This window comes from Canis lupus, chromosome 1, assembly GCF_048164855.1.
Source record: "Canis lupus baileyi chromosome 1, mCanLup2.hap1, whole genome shotgun sequence".
Taxonomy (NCBI): domain Eukaryota; kingdom Metazoa; phylum Chordata; class Mammalia; order Carnivora; family Canidae; genus Canis; species Canis lupus.
In genome coordinates this window covers 6825830-6849647 of record NC_132838.1, presented here as the reverse complement: position 1 = coordinate 6849647, position 23818 = coordinate 6825830, and the positions used below count along the sequence as shown (strand labels likewise).

Below are 23818 nucleotides of genomic sequence, written 5' to 3'. Positions count from 1 at the left end.
AACCAAATGGGAAACCAGCAGAGAGAACCACTGCCAGACTGCTAGGCTGAGACATCAGTCCTCTCCTGCCTTTGGACTCAAACTGAAAAACTGCTGTTGACTCATGAGCCTCCTTGCTCTGGACTGTAACTATGCCAGTGGCTGTCCTGGTTCTCAGACCTTTGGACACAGAGTGAAACTAAATCAACAGCTCTTAGGTCTCCAGCTTGTGGGATGCAGATCTTTGGACTTCTCAGACTCCATAATCATGCGAGCCAACTCCTTATAATAAATCCACACATATCTAAGTATGCCATACGTGTATTACCTATATACACAGACACATATATTCTATTGGTTCTGTTTCACTTGAAAAGCCTAATACTGATGGCACAGAGCCCTTCATGATCTGCCCTGCATCCCTCTCCTGCCCAGGAAATGGCCGTAGATCCCCTTTTGCTTCTTGACCCTGAAACAACTTCCCCTGGCTGACACACTAAATCTTGTCATTTCCTTAGCTCCTTACTTGTCTCCAGGAAATGATATTTATTTGCCCTTTATATCCTCCTTTTATATAAATCAATAAATGTAAGGGAATATCTCAGAAGAATCATGCAATATTTAGCAAGGTCTTACTCTATACCAGGCCCCTGTGTAGGAGCTTTGATACTGATGATCTCATTAATCCTCAGAGTGATACCTATCTTGGAGGGTGGTCATCACCCTCATTGTCAAAGTTGAAGAGTTGAAGAAAGTGAGGCTTCAGGTAACTGAGACGACTGGAGAAGGTCACGCTGCAAAACAGGTGGCAAAGCCAGAATCTGAATGTAGGCAGAGGCCATGGTCTTAATTGCCTCACAATTGAAGTCTCCTTCTAAGATCCAGTATAAAGGAATTGTAACAGGAAAGGCATAAGGCAGTCATGGGACATGTCACTGCTCACCTAGGTTACCTGCTGGATCTTCCCCTGCTAGCATCCTGTGAGTGTTCTAAATTGTCCCTGTAGAGGTAGGGTAGGGGAAGGGAGGAGAAGAGGGACTGGTCCTCTCCTGCTGGGATCCGATCAGGGAAGGAGAAGTCCGTGTGGGAAGGGGAGCCTATGCAAGGAGAGGATCAAGGGTCTTGTACTCAACCCTGACTTCTCACAGCTGCTGGGGAATCTGTCTCTCTCACAGACACAGAGAGGATAGTGGGAGTTCTCTGGGAGCTTAGCTGGGACTCTGGTCTCAGAGAGCTAGGGGGCAGAGAGGGTGGACACCAGGGGGACCATGGTGCATGGGCGAGTCAGTGGACTAGGACAGGGAGCCTGACTCCCATGGGCTCACAATGCCAGGAAGCCGCAGGCTCTCCAGTGTGCCGTGTCAGCGAGCCAGCTCTGGGGATAATCCATACCACCAATTAGATTGCAACAATCTAATTGGCAGCTGCATGTCACAGCAAAGGAAACAAAGAAAATAAGGTCAGGACCACTGCCCCCTCATGTTCCCTTGTAGGACTTGGGGAAGTGGAGCAGACAGCAGAAGCCATCTGAAGAAGGTACATCAAAAAGAGTTGAGTCGAATCTTGAATATGACTTTAAAAAAAAAAAAGAAAATCACTGGTTAAAATTCATTTGACTACTGCCAAGCACAATTATGAGCACAGGTCAAGAACAGAATTTTGGTTATAAAATAGGGTGACATGTTCCTGCCCCTGAGTTTTGTGCATCTTGTAACTATAAAACAGAGAATAACTGCGCTACTCCTATCAGAAAAACATGGATTGTTGTAGGAATAAAAGTTGAAGACTCAACTTGAGGCAGATACTGTCCTGTAAGCTGTTTTATAAATTATCAAATTTGCTTATACAGTCAGATTTCTGGAAATGAAATAAGCAGTAGCAACAAATCTTCCAACCTTCTTCCCTCCTTCCAAAAAAAAAAAAAAAAAGATATTCAAAAGAACTTCTTGTCCATCATCAAATTTATACCCACTTGCTTATGCACTGTCTGGTGCGGCTGACCCACCACAAGGGCAGAGCTGAGTAAATGCCACGGAAATAGTGTGACCCCAAAATATTCACTATCTTGTCCATCACCAAAGAGGAGCTTAGTAATGAAAGAACTCTTATCAAAAAGAAGGACCAGTGGATGGTTTATGGAGTAGTGACTCTGTCTGACTATATTTTTGAAAGATCACCCTGGCTGTGGAAAAAAATTCTGCTGGGAACAAGGGCTTGACTTTATCATACACTTTTATGTCTGTATTATAGAATTTTGCTCTACAGTAATAATGTTTACTCATCCTGAACTCCTAATGGATTAGGTAGAACTCTGAAAGTGGGTAGAGTTTTCCAGGTTATTTTAATCTCAGTAAATACACTCTCAGAATTCCCACCATTTAGCGGGTACTCACGTAATGATTGTTAACGATCTAATGGACTCAAATCATGCACTGGGACTTGGGTGGAGATAACTTTATTTCCGATTATATTTCCACGGCATTCTGTTATTAGTATGTTTCTTCTCTCATAACATTTTTGTGAGCCTCAATCTTAAAATTATGATCTCAAATTGAATTTATAATTACCTGGCTCTGTATACTTGGTGCAGATGAATTAGGTATCCCTTTCGAACATTAGAAAATGTTCTGAAAAATATTCATTAACTACTGAGGATATCATAATATGAAAATAGCTCCTAAGTATTTATTTCATTTCTTGAGATGAGAAAGTAACTTAAATTACCATAAAAGAGATTTGGGATTAAATATAAAATCACGCCTTGATTTTAGAATAATAGAATAAGAAACACTGTCAAGTGTTCTTGTGAAAGTTCTAGCAAGTAAGAAATCTCCAGCCATGGACTCATAAGCCAAGAGTAGCATCCATGGAAAGAGATCAGAAGTAGATGGTTTTTGTTCAGTTAATGCTTATTTTTTATATTCCTTAATTTCCAGCCCTCCTGCAAGTAGGAGAGTGTATTTTAAGCTCAGGTGTGTTATTTTTAAGTATTATGTTCTTGACATTTTTCCTTGGTGGAATCCTCTTCTCACTATTTTTTTTTTAATTGGTGAATTTACTCTTATATTTATATTGATTAATAAAACATTGGGTCTATTTTTACAACCATATTTTGTGTTCTCTTAAACTTCCTTTTTCTTCTCATTTCATTTCTCCTACTCTCCTGGCTTTTCTTTTTGCTTTGTATGATTTCTGTTTCCTGTTTTACTCTTTGATGGCTTGGAAACTACTGACTGTATTTCTGTATCTTTAGCAGTTACCATTTTATTCTCAAATTTGTAAGTTACCTATTTCATAGTAACTTTCTAGTATTTGTAAAGGCTCAGTAGTAAGTTTGTAGAATTTTATAGTTAGTTCCTCTATATTTTCTTGATATTTAATATATTCATAACAAAGTAATTTTTGACAATAACTCTGAGGCCTCTGTTTGTTGTACTACTAGTGATTAGGAGTTTGGAGAAGCACCACACTCGTCTGTACATGCATGCATGTGCACACACGTGTACACATCTCCACATGTGTGTGTACACACTTCCCCAACAGAAGTCCTGACAGTCACACCCACAGAGGCCTTCCTGGTCTCATCAGCCACAGGATGACTCTCAGGCCCAAACAATCCCAAAGCGATGGGCTGAGGCCCTGTTGTGGTTGGACCCCACTGGACTAGCCTTCAGTAGCTTGGAGAAAAACATCTGGATTCCAAAACAGAGACTCAGAGGAGAGAGGAATTTGGTGAGTAGGAGGCAGGAAAGTGGTCTGAGTGTCAGGTCTGAAACAGATCTTCTCTGATGCATGAATCCTTCAGCAACACTTCTGTGGGGATTTTGAGCATTGGGAAGCTAGATCTGGGAATCTTTTCTACACTGACCCTTTAGGAGGGATGCTGAAATAGTATTGGTCAGGTAGGTGTTCTCTTTTGCTACAGAAAGAAACAAGAAGGATAACAAGTCATCCTTAGAGGAAAGTTTTCCCCAAAATTAGCACACATATTAATGGGAATAGATTAAAAGGACAAATAAAGAGCACACACGCACACATGCACACACACACACACAAAAGGGAAATCACTGCATGACAGCCAATAGAAATAACACCCAATAATAGATTCTAGAGTTGGGAATCCTCAAATATAAAATACACTTTTTTTCAAAAGTGGCATTTTCAAAACTAAGCAGATAATCAGAAATGATTTTTAAAAAACCATAGAGACTAAACATGGAATCTCCATATACAAATTTGTTAAAGAACAGAAATGACATCTGGTAATATTTAAAGAAATATTAGCTCCGAATTCTTCAGCACAGGTGAAAATAAGTAGCCACTGATCTATAAGGTATATCTTCCACGAAAAAAATAAAAGGAAACCCATGCTTCCAGACATGGCAATGGAGTCACAAAGCAGATGATCAAGATAAAACCTTGAAGAGGCAGAAAGAAAGGCCATGCCAATTAAACGAAGTGACAGAATGATTGCAGACATTTCAATGGCAGAAACACAAGTCAACAGACAGTCAAATAATATCTACTAAGAGCTGGGAAAAAATACCTGTCAACCTAGAATTGTCAGTGAGCAAAAGGATCTTTCAAGGATGAAGGGGAAATGAAGACATTTAGAGAGTAAGTAAACATTGAGGGATTTTATCTCTAAGAGGCTTGTCTTAAAGGAAATTTTGATGTAGTTCCAAAAGAAAAAATGATCTGAGAACAGTCTCAAATGCAGGAAAGACCAGTAAACAAATGAAATGCTAACAAGGAACACTCCACATTTTCTGATCACAATACAATTTAAATTAAAAGTTAATAACACAAAATAAATCCACTTCGCTGAGAAACTGAATACTGCCATCCTTTCGAAAACCAAAGGGGGGCTCAAAACATTTTAAAAGACTTACTGAACAGTGGTGAAAGGCATCAGATAAGACCTGAATAAGAGGAGAGACTCAGCATGGCGCCATGCTCATTAAACACAACGCTCAACATATTAAAATTGCTAGCTGTCCTCAAGTTGATCTATAGACCAATCAAAGCCCCAGAAGTGATTTTCTTCTTGATAAGAAGGAACATGATAAGCCCTCTCATTCTCTCTTGTTCTCTCTCTCTCTCTCTCTTTCTGGAAGAATATAGAGTCAAAAATAACCAAGACATTCCAACCAGTTATGAAGTCTTACTACAACGTCATTCATTATTATTATCATTGCTGTATTTTCAGGTCTGGCACATTCCCAACACACCTGCCACATTCAAACCTGTGAACTGAGATGTATCCTTTAACACCCAGCTTCTACCGTAGCTGTTACAATGGGTCTATATTTGTTTTACTCCAGTGTCTATTTACTTTTGGAAATACAAAGCACTTTGTTGGCTCCTTTGCCAAAAAGTTGACTGAGAAACAGACGGAGTGGTAAGGACAGGAGAGGAACCCTAGGGAACCAACCAGATTGGCCAGTTTCTCTCAGACCCAGGCAACACCCACACCAGTGCTCCTTAGTTGGGAACAAAAGAACACTGCTCTTGCAGGCTCTCCAGCACATCCTAGCAGCTGTAAAGGCAGCATGCCCATTATGTAGGAATGAACATCGCCTCACTTCAGCTTGAGGCCACAAGGCATTACCCTAGGTTTTGGCCCAGGCAGGTTAAGACACTTCTGAATATGTTTAGAGTGTATCTATCCCCGGCGAAGTAAATAAACCTCACTGCAAGAATAGAGAGACTCCTGGTTGTACGTATAAAGACGATGGGTGATTTGGCAAGATCACAGTGTATGTCCCTGAGGCTGCCTCATGTCTGTCCCCAGATCTACGTATGTGGCTGGAATCAAAGGATTAAGAGATCAATCTTTCATCATATGCCATCGTATGGGGAATAGAAGGCGGCCGAGGACTTGGGGAAGTGACAACGAGAGTGAGAAAGCAGCTATGCTGAGGTAGGAACAGCAGAGCTGTACTGGCAGAGGCGACAGAGGGTGGAGGTGGTGCTGCCAGGATTGGCAAAAACGAGGTGTCTGCATCCACACGCTGAGCATCCTGGACAGGATCCAAACGCCGGAAATGGGGGTGGCAGCTAGGTGTGAATTTCAGCAACAGCACCACATGCATCCTCAGGAAACTCTTGTCCTATCTCCTCTACTGGGCACTCAAAGGGACAGGGGCATCTAAATTAAGGATCCTGAGCAAGAAGGAGAAAAAGTAACAAAAAGACCAAAGGCCATGGGGGCTTCAGGTTGGCTTGCAATTCCTCAAAGGGGGAGAGGGAGAACATTTTTCAGGAGCACACTTTGTTTGGGGGGGTATGATGGGCAGGGGGTGGGAGTGGGTCTCACCGGGTAGAAGCAAGGCATAATGACACTTACCTTGAGGCTAATTCTTGGTGGAAGCAAGACTTGCATAAAGAAGGGACAAAAGCGGGGAGGAGCAAGATGGCGGAAGAGTAGGGTCTCCAAATCACCTGTCTCCACCAAACTACCTAGAAAACCTTCAAATTATCCTGAAAATCTATGAATTCGGCCTGAGATTTAAAGAGAGACCAGCTGGAATGCTGCAGTGAGAAGAGTTCGCGCTTCTATCAAGGTAGGAAGACGGGGAAAAAGAAATAAAGGAACAAAGGCCTCCAAGGGGGAGGGGCCCCGCGAGGAGCCAGGCTGAGGCCGGGGCGAGTGTCCCCAGGACAGGAGAGCCCCGTCCCGGAGGAGCAGGAGCTGCACCGACCTTCCCGGGCGGAAAGGGGCTCGTGGGGAGTGGGAGCAGGACCCAGGCAGTAACAGCAACTGCGCGCCCAGGAGAGTGCGCCGAGCTCCCTAAGGGCTGCAGCGCGCACGGCGGGACCCGGCGGGACCCGGAGCAGCTCGGGGGGCTCGGGCGGCGGCTCCGCGGAGGGGGCTGCGCGGCCCCGGGAGCAGCTCGGAGGGGCTCGGGCAGAGGAAGAGGCTCCGTGCAGAGGGGGCTGCGCGGTTCCAGGAGCAGCTCGGAGGGGCTTGGGCGGCAGCTCCGCGGAGGGGGCTGCGCGGCCCGGGAGCGCGAATCCACCAGCGCAGGCTCCGGAGCACAGGGCGCCGGGACACAGCCCAGGATCCGGCCTCCCCCGGGACAGGCAGAGGCCGGGAGGGCCCAGGACAGCGAGGACGCTCCTGCCCCAGCTGAGCAGATCAGCGGCCCCGCCCCGGAGCCTCCAGGCCCTGCAGACGGAGAGCTCCGGAGTTCCTGCCGGAGCTGAATCCAGGTTTCCAGAGCTGCCCCGCCACTGGGGCTGTTCCTCCTGCGGCCTCACGGGGTAAACAACCCCCACCGAGCCCTGCACCAGGCAGGGGCACAGCAGCTCCCCCAACTGCTAACACCTGAAAATCAGCACAACAGGCCCCTCCCCCAGAACACCAGCTAGACGGACAACTTCCAGGAGAAGCCAAGGGACTTAAAGAACACAGAATCAGAAGATACTCCCCCGTGGTTCTTTTTTTGTTTGTTTGTTTTTGTTTTTGTTTTTGTTTTATTTTGCTTTTTGATTTGTATCCTTCCCCCACCCCCTTTTTTTCTCCTTTCTTTTTCTTTCTCTTTTTCTTCCCTTTTTTTTTTTTCGTTTTTTTTTTTCTTTTTCTTCCCTTTTTTTTCTCTTTCTCTTTTCTTTCCTTCTTTCTCTCCTCTCTTTTTCTCTTTTTCCCAATACAACTTGCTTTTGGCCACTCTGCACTGAGCAAAATGACTAGAAGGAAAACCTCACCTCAAAAGAAAGAATCAGAAACAGTCCTCTCTCCCACAGAGTTACAAAATCTGGATTACAATTCAATGTCAGAAAGCCAATTCAGAAGCACTATTATACAGCTACTGGTGGCTCTAGAAAAAAGTATAAAGGACTCAAGAGACTTCATGACTGCAGAATTTAGAGCTAATCAGGCAGAAATTAAAAATCAATTGAATGAGATGCAATCCAAACTAGAAGTCCTAACGACGAGGGTTAACGAGGTGGAAGAACGAGTGAGTGACCTAGAAGACAAGTTGATAGCAAAGAGGGAAACTGAGGAAAAAAGAGACAAACAATTAAAAGACCATGAAGATAGATTAAGGGAAATAAACGACAGCCTGAGGAAGAAAAACCTACGTTTAATTGGGGTTCCCGAGGGCGCCGAAAGGGACAGAGGGCCAGAATATGTATTTGAACAAATTCTAGCTGAAAACTTTCCTAATCTGGGAAGGGAAACAGGCATTCAGATCCAGGAAATAGAGAGATCCCCCCCTAAAATCAATAAAAACCGTTCAACACCTCGACATTTAATTGTGAAGCTTGCAAATTCCAAAGATAAAGAGAAGATCCTTAAAGCAGCAAGAGACAAGAAATCCCTGACTTTTATGGGGAGGAGTATTAGGGTAACAGCAGACCTCTCCACAGAGACCTGGCAGGCCAGAAAGGGCTGGCAGGATATATTCAGGGTCCTCAATGAGAAGAACATGCAACCAAGAATACTTTATCCAGCAAGGCTCTCATTCAAAATGGAAGGAGAGATAAAGAGCTTCCAAGACAGGCAGCAACTAAAAGAATATGTGACCTCCAAACCAGCTCTGCAAGAAATTTTAAGGGGGCCTCTTAAAATTCCCCTTTAAGAAGAAGTTCAGTGGAACAGTCCACAAATACAAAGACTGAATAGATATCATGATGACACTAAACTCATATCTCTCAATAGTAACTCTGAATGTGAACGGGCTTAATGACCCCATCAAAAGGCGCAGGGTTTCAGACTGGATAAAAAAGCAGGACCCATCTATTTGCTGTCTACAAGAGACTCATTTTAGACAGAAGGACACCTACAGCCTGAAAATAAAAGGTTGGAGAACCATTTACCATTCGAATGGTCCTCAAAAGAAAGCAGGGGTAGCCATCCTTATATCAGATAAACTAAAATTTACCCCAAAGACTGTAGTGAGAGATGAAGAGGGACACTATATCATACTTAAAGGATCTATTCAACAAGAGGACTTAACAATCCTCAATATATATGCTCCGAATGTGGGAGCTGCCAAATATATAAATCAATTATTAACCAAAGTGAAGAAATACTTAGATAATAATACACTTATACTTGGTGACTTCAATCTAGCTCTTTCTATACTCGATAGGTCTTCTAAGCAAAACATCTCCAAAGAAACGAAAGCTTTAAATGATACACTGGACCAGATGGATTTCACAGATATCTACAGAACTTTACATCCAAATTCAACTGAATACACATTCTTCTCAAGCGCACATGGAACTTTCTCCAGAATAGACCACATATTGGGTCACAAATCGGGTCTGAACCGATACCAAAAGATTGGGATTGTCCCCTGCATATTCTCGGACCATAATGCCTTGAAATTAGAACTAAATCACAACAAGAAGTTTGGAAGGACCTCAAACACATGGAGGTTAAGGACCATCCTGCTAAAAGATAAAAGGGTCAACCAAGAAATTAAGGAAGAATTAAAAAGATTCATGGAAACTAATGAGAATGAAGATACAACCGTTCAAAATCTTTGGGATGCAGCAAAAGCAGTATGAAGGGGGAAATACATCGCAATACAAGCATCCATTCAAAAACTGGAAAGAACTCAAATACAAAAGCTAACCTTACACATAAAGGAGCTAGAGAAAAAACAGCAAATAGATCCTACACCCAAGAGAAGAAGGGAGTTAATAAAGATTCGAGCAGAACTCAACGAAATCGAGACCAGAAGAACTGTGGAACAGATCAACAGAACCAGGAGTTGGTTCTTTGAAAGAATTAATAAGATAGATAAACCATTAGCCAGCCTTATTAAAAAGAAGAGAGAGAAGACTCAAATTAATAAAATCATGAATGAGAAAGGAGAGATCACTACCAACACCAAGGAAATACAAACGATTTTAAAAACATATTATGAACAGCTATACGCCAATAAATTAGGCAATCTAGAAGAAATGGACGCATTCCTGGAAAGCCACAAACTACCAAAACTGGAACAGGAAGAAATAGAAAACCTGAACAGGCCAATAACCAGGGAGGAAATTGAAGCAGTCATCAAAAACCTCCCAAGACACAAGAGTCCAGGGCCAGATGGCTTCCCAGGAGAATTTTATCAAACGTTTAAAGAAGAAATCATACCTATTCTCCTAAAGCTGTTTGGAAAGATAGAAAGAGATGGAGTACTTCCAAATTCGTTCTATGAAGCCAGCATCACCTTAATTCCAAAGCCAGACAAAGACCCCGCCAAAAAGGAGAATTACAGACCAATATCCCTGATGAACATGGATGCAAAAATTCTCAACAAGATACTGGCCAATAGGATCCAACAGTACATTAAGAAAATTATTCACCATGACCAAGTAGGATTTATCCCTGGGACACAAGGCTGGTTCAACACCCGTAAAACAATCAATGTGATTCATCATATCAGCAAGAGAAAAACCAAGAACCATATGATCCTCTCATTAGATGCAGAGAAAGCATTTGACAAAATACAGCATCCATTCCTGATCAAAACTCTTCAGAGTGTAGGGATAGAGGGAACATTCCTCGACATCTTAAAAGCCATCTATGAAAAGCCCACAGCAAATATCATTCTCAATGGGGAAGCACTGGGAGCCTTTCCCCTAAGATCAGGAACAAGACAGGGATGTCCACTCTCACCACTGCTATTCAACATAGTGCTGGAAGTCCTAGCCTCAGCAATCAGACAACAAAAAGACATTAAAGGCATTCAAATTGGCAAAGAAGAAGTCAAACTCTCCCTCTTCGCCGATGACATGATACTCTACATAGAAAACCCAAAAGTCTCCACCCCAAGATTGCTAGAACTCATACAGCAATTCGGTAGCGTGGCAGGATACAAAATCAATGCCCAGAAGTCAGTGGCATTTCTATACACTAACAATGAGACTGAAGAAAGAGAAATTAAGGAGTCAATCCCATTTACAATTGCACCCAAAAGCATAAGATACCTAGGAATAAACCTCACCAAAGATGTAAAGGATCTATACCCTCAAAACTATAGAACACTTCTGAAAGAAATTGAGGAAGACACAAAGAGATGGAAAAATATTCCATGCTCATGGATTGGCAGAATTAATATTGTGAAAATGTCAATGTTACCCAGGGCAATATACACGTTTAATGCAATCCCTATCAAAATACCATGGACTTTCTTCAGAGAGTTAGAACAAATTATTTTAAGATTTGTGTGGAATCAGAAAAGACCCCGAATAGCCAGGGGAATTTTAAAAAAGAAAACCATATCTGGGGGCATCACAATGCCAGATTTCAGGTTGTATTACAAAGCTGTGGTCATCAAGACAGTGTGGTACTGGCACAAAAACAGACACATAGATCAGTGGAACAGAATAGAGAATCCAGAAGTGGACCCTGAACTTTATGGGCAACTAATATTCGATAAAGGAGGAAAGACTATCCATTGGAAGAAAGACAGTCTCTTCAATAAATGGTGCTGGGAAAATTGGACATCCACATGCAGAAGAATGAAACTAGACCACTCTCTTTCACCATACACAAAGATAAACTCAAAATGGATGAAAGATCTAAATGTGAGACAAGATTCCATCAAAATCCTAGAGAAGAACACAGGCAACACCCTTTTTGAACTCGGCCATAGTAACTTCTTGCAAGATACATCCACGAAGGCAAAAGAAACAAAAGCAAAAATGAACTATTGGGACTTCATCAAGATAAGAAGCTTTTGCACAGCAAAGGATACAGTCAACAAAACTCAAAGACAACCTACAGAATGGGAGAAGATATTTGCAAATGACATATCAGATAAAGGGCTAGTTTCCAAGATCTATAAAGAACTTATTAAACTCAACACCAAAGAAACAAACAATCCAATCATGAAATGGGCAAAAGACATGAACAGAAATCTCACAGAGGAAGACATAGACATGGCCAACATGCATATGAGAAAATGCTCTGCATCACTTGCCATCAGGGAAATACAAATCAAAACTACAATGAGATACCACCTCACACCAGTGAGAATGGGGAAAATTAACAAGGCAGGAAACAACAAATGTTGGAGAGGATGCGGAGAAAAGGGAACCCTCTTACACTGTTGGTGGGAATGTGAACTGGTGCAGCCACTCTGGAAAACTGTGTGGAGGTTCCTCAAACAGTTAAAAATAGACCTGCCCTACGACCCAGCAATTGCACTGTTGGGGATTTACCCCAAAGATACAAATGCAATGAAACGCCGGGACACCTGCACCCCGATGTTTCTAGCAGCAATGGCCACGATAGCCAAACTGTGGAAGGAGCCTCGGTGTCCAACGAAAGATGAATGGATAAAGAAGATGTGGTTTATGTATACAATGGAATATTACTCAGCTATTAGAAATGACAAATACCCACCATTTGCTTCAACGTGGATGGAACTGGAGGGTATTATGCTGAGTGAAGTAAGTCAGTCGGAGAAGGACAAACATTATATGTTCTCATTCATTTGGGGAATATAAATAATAGTGAAAGGGAAAAGAAGGGAAGGGGGAAGAAATGTGTGGGAAATATCAGAAAGGGAGACAGAACGTAAAGACTGCTAACTCTGGGAAACGAACTAGGGGTGGTAGAAGGGGAGGAGGGTGGGGGGTGGGAGTGAATGGGTGACGGGCACTGGGTGTTATTCTGTATGTTAGTAAATTGAACACCAATAAAAAAAATAAAATAAAATAAAATAAAATAAAATAAAATAAAATAAAATAAAATAAAATAAAAATAACTAGAAAAAAAAAAAAAAAAAAGAAGGGACAAAAGGTGAACCTTAGAAGCATCCCCTTGACTCTGCACCACTCCTCAAATTCAATCACCTCCCTCCTTCGTGTCACATGCCTGCTCTCCCAGACAAGGACCCAGAAGGGTGAGGTCCCTGTGCTGATGGCCTCCAGTCCTCAGCTTTACCCACCACTCAGGTCTCCATGGTCTGAACTCTACCTGCCCCCTGCGAGGAAACTGTATTGGGCAGGAATATCACTGACTCCTTCTAATCTGAAGACCTGATTGATAATTTATTCCACTAATGTGACTTGAGTAGGTCTCTTTCCCGTGGTTTCTAGGACCCGTCCTCCATCATCCGAAGCTCCCTTTGCCCTAACACTTGCTAGCCACCCTGCTGATGAATAATTTTTTGGTTCCTCCAACAGCAGCCTGTCTACTCCATTCAAATATCCTGTCTTTCTCTTACTTGACAATCCTTGCATGAGTAAATGCCATCCCTCCCCACCCATAGTTTCTACTACCAGCTCCATGCAGAGGCCTGACACATGGTTCCACTGACCTGACCCTCTTCTTAATTTAAAACTCTGTGCAACACGTGGAGCTACAATAATGAATGAAAAAGGATGGATTTTTTCAGAGAACTGCAGTCTGGTGTGTCAGAGAACAAAAGCCATTGGGTGATTTCACTTCCATATTTCAAAGGTACCTCAAGCTGACAATGTACCAATGAAAATTCACTGTCATTTCTCCTTACGTATATTTGGAAACCAAATGCCACAAATTTTAATATCTCCTTAACACTTGAAGCTACATCTTCCTGTTTATCTCCAGTGCTATCCCTGGAACTCGTATTAACTCACCTGGACATCTCTACGGCTTCCCAATTCATAAACAGTTGCAGCCTCTTCCAACATGCTCTCTGGTGATCTGGTGATGTTTCTATGTTTCAACTACGCTCCTATCCATATATAAAATGTTCTGGTGGTTCTCACTGTGTCATGACCAAATTCAAACATGTTAGCAGAGCACACCCTGACTTTCTCTTGGTAATGTTACCAAACACATCACTCATTATGTTTTTTTGCATAGTCTTTATGTCAACCAAGCCAAATCATTTGCAATCTCTTTGATAGAAAAGCAAGAGTAACATTTGTCTTTGGGCACTGCAGTCCCAGAGCCTGGAAGCTATGTCATACCTTCCTCCTAAGTGCTTGGAGACCAGATCTGGTTTTCCCTCTTGGGTGTTTCTCTCTTGCCTTGCTTCAGCAGAGTTCAGGGGCTCTTACTTCCTGAAAGCCATATGTTACCTTTATTACGACATATATCACATTGCAACCCCTGTCTCCCCAAGTAGGATATGAGCAGGTTCTCTGAGTTTTATTTATTTACCTCCAGTGCCAAGCACATGAATAAATAAGTAACTGATAGATGAACCACGTGATCTTTAAAATTCCTGCTAGCCCTACAATGTACTTATTTTTAAGTTTTGATGCCATGTAGAATATTTTGTAATTCTTAGAAAATAAAATAAAAACATGGTTCCCAAAACGTATCAAAAAATCTTTCACAACATCACAGAAACTCCAGTATGACTCAAAATATTTTTAGGAGAAACGTTCTTGTTTGCCATGGTTAATAAGTCTAAGATAGGAAATTGGGGAGAATTGCATCATCCTCATAAAGATCAAATTTCTTTCAGGGCCATATCAACACATAAAATATTATTTACTTCTATTTATTCTTCAGAAACAGCCACTTCCAAATCCTACTGCTAAAGACTAAAGAAATAGTCAAGTAGTCATCCTTGGGCTTTTATTAACCCATACACCACAATAAGCAGATCTTAGAACTCTGTCTCTGGAGATCCTGTGTAATATCTGGCAGTTAATGTTTCTAAGTCCTGTTACACAACATCTCTGGCTTCCTAGTGTCATCCAATGGATTGATGTGTGGCTAGACTAACCTAATATATTTCTGCTTGCTGCTCTCACTTCTGCAGGCTATTAGTAACGGACAGGCTGAAGGAGTATTTATTATAATTCAGGTTTCCATTTAAATCTTTATAGTTTGAGTGTTTATATGCATATTTTTACTTATATAGTAGTGTAATAAAAGCTGTTCTTAATATCGCTATAGTTTTACTTGCAAATGATACTATTCTATTCCATCTTCTAATGTAGGATTTATGATATCTGTAACCTGAAACAAATAAAATGAGCAAAAAAAAAAAGTCAGAAATTCTCTTGGATCATTTGAACATTCTCCAATGTAAATAATTATTATTAATGTAAAATGTTTTTAAATATTTATTCCATTTGCTGTTCTCTGGTCACAAACCTATAATCATTGTGTAGATAGATGATGATAGATGATAGATAGATAGATAGATAGATAGATAGATAGATAGATAGATAGATTCAAAAAGACCCATGGTAAGCACTGAATAAGACACTGCCTCAGATCAGGATGCTACACATACCTAGAAATATTTAATACATCAACATGTAATGCTACAGAATAACATATAATAAATAACACTGCCAAATCTGGGGGGATAGTCCATAAGAGGAATGACACAGGAATTTAAAGCAGAGGAAGGTCACCAAGGATAAGAAGATCTGGGAAAAAATATTTTATGAGAGAAGTAGAACATTTTCTCTCAACAGGGTAAAATGCAAGGAGAGCTGCACTTTGGATGATTAATGATGAGGAACCTGAGAAAAATATGGCAAAGGGTGGTATAGAGCTTCTCAGAGAAAACAAAAAGTTACTATATGATCACACTTCCCTTCCTTCAGTTCTGGCTCCTTGGTTGCCATGACAACCACCACGGTAATTTTGAAATAATACAAAATCAAAAGAGGGAAAAGCAAGACAAAGTAATCATTGATTGAATAAACAACCAGTTGGCAGGCTGCACTTAGCTTAGGACTACAAGTGCCCACTGGACATATTTCTTCCTACTCTGGAAACAGATCTAATCATGCTTCTTGTCCAAATGCTCATTAAAGGTTCAAAGGTTTACATTGAAACTAGCAAAGAAGAGTGATTTTAATATATGCCTATTTTTTTAAAAAATATTTATTTATTCATGAGAGACACACAGAGAGAGGCAGAGACACAGGCAGAGGGAGAAGCAGGCTCCCTCCTTAATATATGCTTACTAAACAACATTCCATTCATTGTCCTGAAAATTTCGCATGCCTGGATTTGTTCAACTGTCACCCTAACTTGACAGCTTCATTCTGTTGTTCTCACTTTCCAGGTGAGAGATCTGAATGTCACCAAAGCCACCTGACTACCAACTGGTGCAGCAGGATTTTAATCAGACTCCCTGTGGTGAGATACTTCCTTCTAAATCACAGCTTTTATTTTGTTGTAGAAAAATCTTTGGAACACCAGTTAAAAGGCTCTACATAGGGACGCCTGGTTGGCTCAGTGGTTGAGCGTCTGCCTTTGGCTCAGGGCGTGATCCCAGAGTCCCACATCGGGCTCCCCACAGGGAGCCTGCTTCTCCCTCAGCCTATGTCACTGCCTCTCTCTTTTGTCTCTCATGAAAAAATAAATAAAATCTTAAGAAAAAAAAAAAGAAAAAAGGTTCTGCATATGTGTGACTTTGTGCCAGATCTTTAGTATTCAATACTAATAATTTTCCTATACACATAGTCTCTGCTAGATGATAAAATACAGATAAAATACTTGGGCCCAAGAGCCAATTTCATTTTGAAGTTGTGTGAGTTTTTTAAGTTAATCAACTAGTTAAGAAATTGATTTCTTTATGAATGATTCAAAAGTAATAGGAAAAAACTTAGTTGTCAATTTCATATGTTGTTGTTCAGATCATAATGAAGTTGAAGATAGAGAAAAATCCATGTTTTATAAATCATTAAGTTATTTACATGTTTACTTTTGGCCCTGAAACCATCTCCAACTTTTTTATTGACTGAGAAATAAAATATTATCTTGAGTTTTTACTGGCACATTTGAGTAAAAATATGGTACATAGATGGTAATTCTCAGGCACTGCTGATAAAAATATATATATATATAGTTTCTAGGCTAAAGAACTCACAATATGTTGGGCAGGCAGTGTGGGGAGGTCTAACATTACAATGGAAAGATTATGAATGCCCGAGTAGGGATAAACATAAAAAGTACCTCACAGAGAGGGTGGACTTCATGTGGGTTGTAAACCAGAAACTGGAATTTGCTAAATGGGAGAAACTTTCTAGATGGAGCAAGTGTTCTCAGAGGCACAAGCGGTGGTACATTGGGTGTTCTGAGTGTGGTTCAAGATGCTCAGAGTTCTGGCACTGGAGCATCCAGAGATGAGGCTAGACAGGGAGGGAGATCACAAAACACTCTGTATGTTGTACTAAAGACTTTAGATTGTACTCTGCAGACAAAGAGTTGCCAATAAAGAATTTTCATTAGGCCAGCTTCACAATTAGGTGTGAATTTTAGAAAGCCCATTCTAGTAGATGTTTGAGAATTGCGGGGCTGGCGATTCTGAAGTAGGAGCCCAAGCTAAAAATCTGTTCTTCAGTCTCATTGTTAGTGTATAGAAATGCCGCTGACTTCTGGGCATTGATTTTTGTATCCTGCCACACTGCCAAATTGATGTATGAGTTCTAGCAATCTTGGGGTGGAGGCTTTTGGGTTTTCTATGTAGAGTATCATGTCATTGGCGAAGAGGGAGAGTTTGACTTCTTCTTTGCCAATTTGAATGCCTTTAATGTCTTTTTGTTGTCTGATTGCTGAGGCTAGGACTTCCAGCATTATGTTGAATAGCAGTGGTGAGAGTGGACATCCCTGTCTTGTTCCTGATCTTAGGGGAAAGGCTCCCAGTGCTTCCCCATTGAGAATGATATTTGCTGTGGGCTTTTCGTAGATGGCTTCTAAGATGTTGAGGAATGTTCCCTCTATCCCTACACTCAATACCATGGACTTTCTTCGGAGACTTAGAACAAATTATTTTAAGATTTGTGTTGAATCAGAAAAGACCCCGAATAGCCAGGGGAATTTTAAAAAAGAAAACCATATCTGGGGGCATCACAATGCCAGATTTCAGGTTGTACTACAAAGCTGTGGTCATCAAGACAGTGTGGTACTGGCACAAAAACAGACAATGATCAATGGAACAGAATAAAGAATCCAGAAGTGGACCCTCAACTTTATGGTCAACTAATATTCTATAAAGGAGGAAAGACTATCCATTGGAAGAAAGACAGTCTCTTCAATAAATGGTGCTGGGAAAATTGGACATCCACATGCAGAAGAATGAAACTAGACCACTCTCTTGCACCATACACAAAGATAAACTCAAAATGGATGAAAGATCTAAATGTGAGACAAGATTCCATCAAAATCCTAGAGGAGAACACAGGCAACACCCTTTTTGAACTCGGCCACAGTAACTTCTTGCAAGATACATCCACGAAGGCAAAAGAAACAAAAGCAAAAATGAACTATTGGGACTTCATCAAGATAAGAAGCTTTTGCACAGCAAAGGATGCAGTCAACAAAACTCAAAGACAACCTACAGAATGGGAGAAGATATTTGCAAATGACGTATCAGATAAACGGCTAGTTTCCAAGATCTATAAAGAACTTCTTAAACTCAACACCAAAGAAACAAACAATCCAATCCTGAAATGGGCAAAAGACATGAAGAGAAATCTCACAGAGGAAGACATAGACATGGCCAACATGCACATAAGAAAATGCTCTGCATCACTTGCCATCAGGGAAATACAAATCAAAACCACAACGAGATACCACCTCACACCAGTGAGAATGGGGAAAATTAACAAGGCGGAAAGCACAAATGTTGGAGAGGATGCAGAGAAAAGGGAACCCTCTTACACTGTTGGTGGGAATGTGAACTGGTACAGCCACTCTGGAAAACTGTGTGGAGGTTCCTCAAAGAGTTGAAAATAGACCTGCCCTATGACCCAGCAATTGCACTGTTGGGGATTTACCCCAAAGATTCAGATGCAATGAAACGCCGGGACACCTGCACCCCGATGTTTATAGCAGCAATGTCCACAATAGCCAAACTGTGGAAGGAGCCTCGGTGTCCATCGAAAGATGAATGGATAAAGAAGATATGGTTTATGTATACAATGGAATATTACTCTGCCATTAGAAACAACAAATACCCACCATTTGCTTCAACGTGGATGGAACTGGAGGGTATTATTCTGAGTAAAATGAGTCAATCGGAGAAGGACAAACATTATATGTTCTCATTCATTTGGGGAATATAAATAATAGTGAAAGGGAATAGAAGGGAAGGGAGAAGAAATGGGTAGGAAATATCAGAAAGGGAGACAGAACGTAAAGACTCCTAACTCTGGGAAACGAACTAGGGGTGGTGGAAGGGGAGGAGGGCGGGGGGTGGGGGTGAATGGGTGATGGGCACTGAGGGGGGCACTTGACGGGATGAGCACTGGGTGTTATTCTGTATGTTGGCAAATTGAACACCAATAAAAAATAAATTTATTAAAAAAAATAAAAATAAAAATCTGTTCTAATAACGTGGGTAAAAAACAATATTAGGTGCACCTAAAATTAGTGCTGAGGTAGAATGATCAGGTGGAGATTCAAAAAATCACCAGAAAGCACTTCTGTGGTACATGAGCATAAAGTAGAGGGAAGAATGGTGGATATAATGGCAGGTCACTGCTTGGCAGACCAGGGTTGGCTGTGTCATTATCCCAAATAGGAAACACAGAAGGAAAACCACAGTTTTCTGAGGAGAAAATACTGATATTCTCGAGTTTGAAGAGGAAATGGGACCTGCAAGCGAAAGCAGCAGTGTGTCGGGAAATAAATGGGTGAGAAGTATATCCTTCCATATGTTGACACTATGGCTAATGTTTGGAACACAAATGTGACTCACTTCCTTATGAATCTCACAGTGTAAAGGGAGAAAAAAATATGTAAATAGATAATTACAATGCAATGTGAGAGAGCAAGGAAAAGATATAGGTACACACACACACACACACACACATACTGGAGTGGAATGGAGTCATCCTTCTGTGTTGAGACAGGAAGAGGAAAGGTGTAAAGACAAAGTGAACAAGAGAGTAGCGTTTAGAAATGATTCATTAATGTTCTCACCACAGAGAAGAAATGATAATGGTGTGAGGTGATGGAAGTGTCAGCTAACAGGGCAGTGATAATCCCTGATGGATATATACGTGGATCAAGCAATGTGGTACACCTTCCACTTCTACACCACGTTCTAGGTCAGTTCAAACAAACAAATGTTTATCAAGCAGCCTCGAAAGGCAGAATACTCTTTTTAAATAACAGATCAAACTATGGCATTCCCATATTCCTCTTCTTTCAATACTTACTCATTCTCTTAAGATTTAAATTAGACTTGCTATTATGTAATTCAAAGCTGCACCTAGATTGGTTCTGACTCCCTCATCTTCTGCTACTTCATTTGAGTGAGAGGTGAGGACTCAGTGAGTAGGAAAGAGAAAATCAAATCTATTTCATATGATGTGGACTTGGGTTTCTAGGGGAACCATAGTGCTGTTGAGCAATCACAAATCCTAGGTTTAGGGAATGTTCCATATTCCGTCTTCATCTGGGGTGTGGAATCGATGAGCTCAAGGCTGGACATCGTAAGTTCAACATCTGGAGTGCATTTAGGGGATGCCTAGTGAGTAGCTCTGAATGCAGAATTGGATCTCTGGAGACAGTGCAGTAACACAAATGAAAGAATACCAAGTATCCTAGGTTTAAGAATCAATGAATCACTGCATTTCTTGGTAAAATAAAAATTGAGTCAAAGTAATGTTCTTCCTTACTGTGAAGATATCTCTAAGTTTAATTTGTCATTTTAGTTTACACAGGAAGTACTTCATAGGAGTTAAGGCAAGTGTTAGGGTCAGACTGCAAGGACTTTGATTTTTCTGCTGGACTTTGTAAACTGAGTGATGCTGGGTAAGTTTTTCACCTTTTCTTGGGCTTCTACTTTCTTCTTTCTATTAAAGGAAAATAATTATATACAGAACTGATTTGGTGGCTTATCTCAATGGGGTTCAAAGAAGAATAATCTTACTTTATTTCATTTCCCACTCTAGCCTTTGACTGTGGTAGAATTTCCTTTCCCTGTTAGTAAATGAGAGCTTGGGAGGCTCCCCCAGGTTTTTAATTCCTAAGACACCACTTGTTATGAACAGTTAAGACTCCCTTTCTGATATTCCAGCCATTTCAAAATCCAATAGTCACATATCATCACATTTGACCCCTCCCCTCTCCATCCCTAACAGATGTCTCTAAGAGAGCCCTGCAGAGGGAGAGGGGAGACATGACTTCCTTCCCTTCCTTCCTTCCTTCTTCCTAGCTTCCTCAACCCTCTTATCTCCTGCAACTATCTGGCTGAGTCACAGGTTAAAGGAAAAGGAGCAGAAGTTTATAGATTTAGCTGTAGAAATTAGGAATTATCTCTTGACTATTGAGGAATCCCTGTGAGTGGCAGGCATTTAAATAATGGTTCTCACACAGAGGTCACAGTGATGAGAGCGATTTGGACTCTTCTTCAACTTGTCCTCTTTGACTCATGCCGTGAGACCGCTCTCCTAAGTCCACTAGATTTTACCTCCCTGATGGTCCACCTGGCTGGGCAGGGACCACCTGGCCCATTGGAAACATACATCTTGCTACGCCAAGACATGAGAGTCCAGGTGTGACCCTCTTCTCCCCTGTATTTCTGCTTCTGTCACCAGCCAGTCCAACCAGATCCTAGCCTCTTAAGTTCTTCAAGTAAGAAGCAGGCAGCATTCCCTTGGCTCACATGTATTTCCAAACCCTTGGGCACAGGTGTCCCAGAACTCTCTGGTCACATGGTGCCAGTTCGTCTCTTGGGACAACTTCCCAGCTCCACTTGTGGGAACTCAAAATTTTTAAGACTCTTTTAAGACTCTTAGAGAATCTCCAACCAGGATGAAAATTCTCCTATTCTAAGACTTTGTGAATTTTCAGGTTTCTTCATAATAAAGTCTGTTGGGAAGTTGTGGGGTGAATTTTGAGGCACAGTCTTGGTCACTTAAGTCCCACATGAATATACCTAACAGTTGTCCTTAGAATTTTAACATTTTTCCTTACTTATTTTTCTCAACTGTAAGGTTTTGACTAAAATTTGCAGGCAACAGAAAACCTTACATCCTGTTATATCTGTAATAATGCTTAAGTGTTTAGGGTTGTCGTGGAGGTTGAAGGCAGTAATGCATAGAGGACCTAAGTAGATTTGCCTGTTATTTTTTTCTGCTCTTTCACAAATCACTGACAATCGCATGAACCTTTAACAGATGTATACTTCTGTTACTATAATGTCAAACAAAAGTAAATAAAATAATGATAATTGTCTTGCTGCAGAGCTCTTAAGAACTGAGTAACAAGAAGTTCTGCTGAATATATGAAGTGAAGATTTTGAATCTGTCCCCTCCCTACTTGAGTCAAAAGAAACGATATAGAATTTGGAGTTAGAAAGAGTGGCTGTCATGGTCAGCTCCTCTAGTCACCAGCTACACCAGGCTGTACAAGGCACTTAACTGCTCTGCTAGAGACTGAATGTTTCTGCCTGACCTCCCAAATGCATTTACTGAAAACCTAATCTCCAAGATGATGGTATTAAGTGGTGGGCCCTTCGGAAGGTGGTTAAGTCATGAGGACAGAGCCCTCATGAATGAGATTAATCCCATTATAAAAGGGACCCCAGAAAACTGCCTTTTCCCTTCTCCATGGGAGGACACAGTGAGGAGGACTGTCTATGGTCCAGGACATTGGCCCTCACCAGATACTCAATATGATCTTGGCCTTCCAGCCTCTAGAACTATGAGAAACAAACTCCTGTTGTGTAGAAGATACCCAGTCTCTGATATTTTGTTATAGCAGCCCAAACAGGCTGAGACAGGTTCCAAAGTTCAAATTACTCACCTATAAAACAGAGGAACAGGGGAAACAATACAAATTCGTTTTGAAAAATCAAGTGATCAACATTTCTAAAAACATTTTTAATGGGATATGAATGATTCTACAATTTTAGAATGTTAGAGCTTCAACAGTCTCAGATGACATCAAGTTCCATACGCTTCTTTTATAAATGAGCAAATGGAAGTCTTAAGTGGGTGAAGGACGTGCTCAAGGTCACATGGCTTGTTCTTAATCCAGGACCCATCAGACCTTGGCATTACATAAGTGCCTTGAAGGGGAGATAACCTTCTCTCATTTTAGTAGAACACCTCAAATGTCTTTAAAATGCCTACTTCTCTAATTTCTTTTCACAAAAAATAAAGTACATACTTTCCCTAAGGTATATAGAGAGTGTAAATAGAGAGATATTATCCACATTAAAGGAACAGAGAAAGGGGAAAGGTTAATTTTTTTCTAAGCTTCCAATATCCAAGAATATTTAAGAATGGTTCTTATTAAGATGTTTTTGTTTTTAATTCAGCCATAGTCCTTTGTATTTGCTTGACTGTATTTGTCTATTTATCTCCGACTCCTGGAGGACACAAAGCAGGTGCTAAATGACCACTGGTTGTGAACGTGGAGAACAAGTGAAGGATTTCCAATGCTCTCAGAGTCAGAAGCTGTTCCTACCCCTTCATCATTTGTCCCACTGCCTAGAAGTATAACCCCCGTGTTTTATTCCCTTGAAACCAGGAAGTTTTCTCAGGGCTTATGAGTCACCATTTGAAATGCAGGTTGTCCTGACTTGGCTTGAGTACAACTCCCCATCAGTAGAGACTGGTTTATAGGAGCATTTTCCAGTTAGGACAGGAGCTCAGAATAAATATCTACATGAAAGAGACACCAGATGAGATTCTAAGGTGAGTTCTGACCATGGACAAGGGAGGGAAACATGGCAGGTGGAAGCGGGAAAGTGTAATACTGAAAGCTAAGAATGAATTAACCACAATTCTCCTTCTCCATCCTCGGTTTGCTTTTTATTCTCTCATGAGAAACCAGAATAGTCTTAAAATAAGCACCTTTTTTTTTTTTTTTTTAAATAAGTACCCTTGATCTAGTAACATTCAATTTCTATGTGTCCAGTGATTACCCTAGATCTGGAAGCCATCACAGACATTATCA

The 23818-nt window shown here is 41.0% G+C and overlaps 1 protein-coding gene across 9 annotated transcripts in view; it reads right to left on the bottom strand.

Annotated features, from left to right (window-relative positions):
* Positions 1–23818, bottom strand: part of NETO1 (neuropilin and tolloid like 1) — a 137009-nt gene that overhangs the window by 80867 nt on the left and 32324 nt on the right. Inside the window, exon 5 of one of the 9 annotated variants that reach the window (XR_012028069.1) lies at positions 13897–13989. The exons of the other annotated variants lie outside the window; for them this stretch is intronic. The gene's annotated coding sequence lies outside the window, so the exon portion shown is untranslated. The remainder of the gene's footprint in view (positions 1–13896; positions 13990–23818) is intronic. 9 annotated transcript variants of the gene reach the window in all.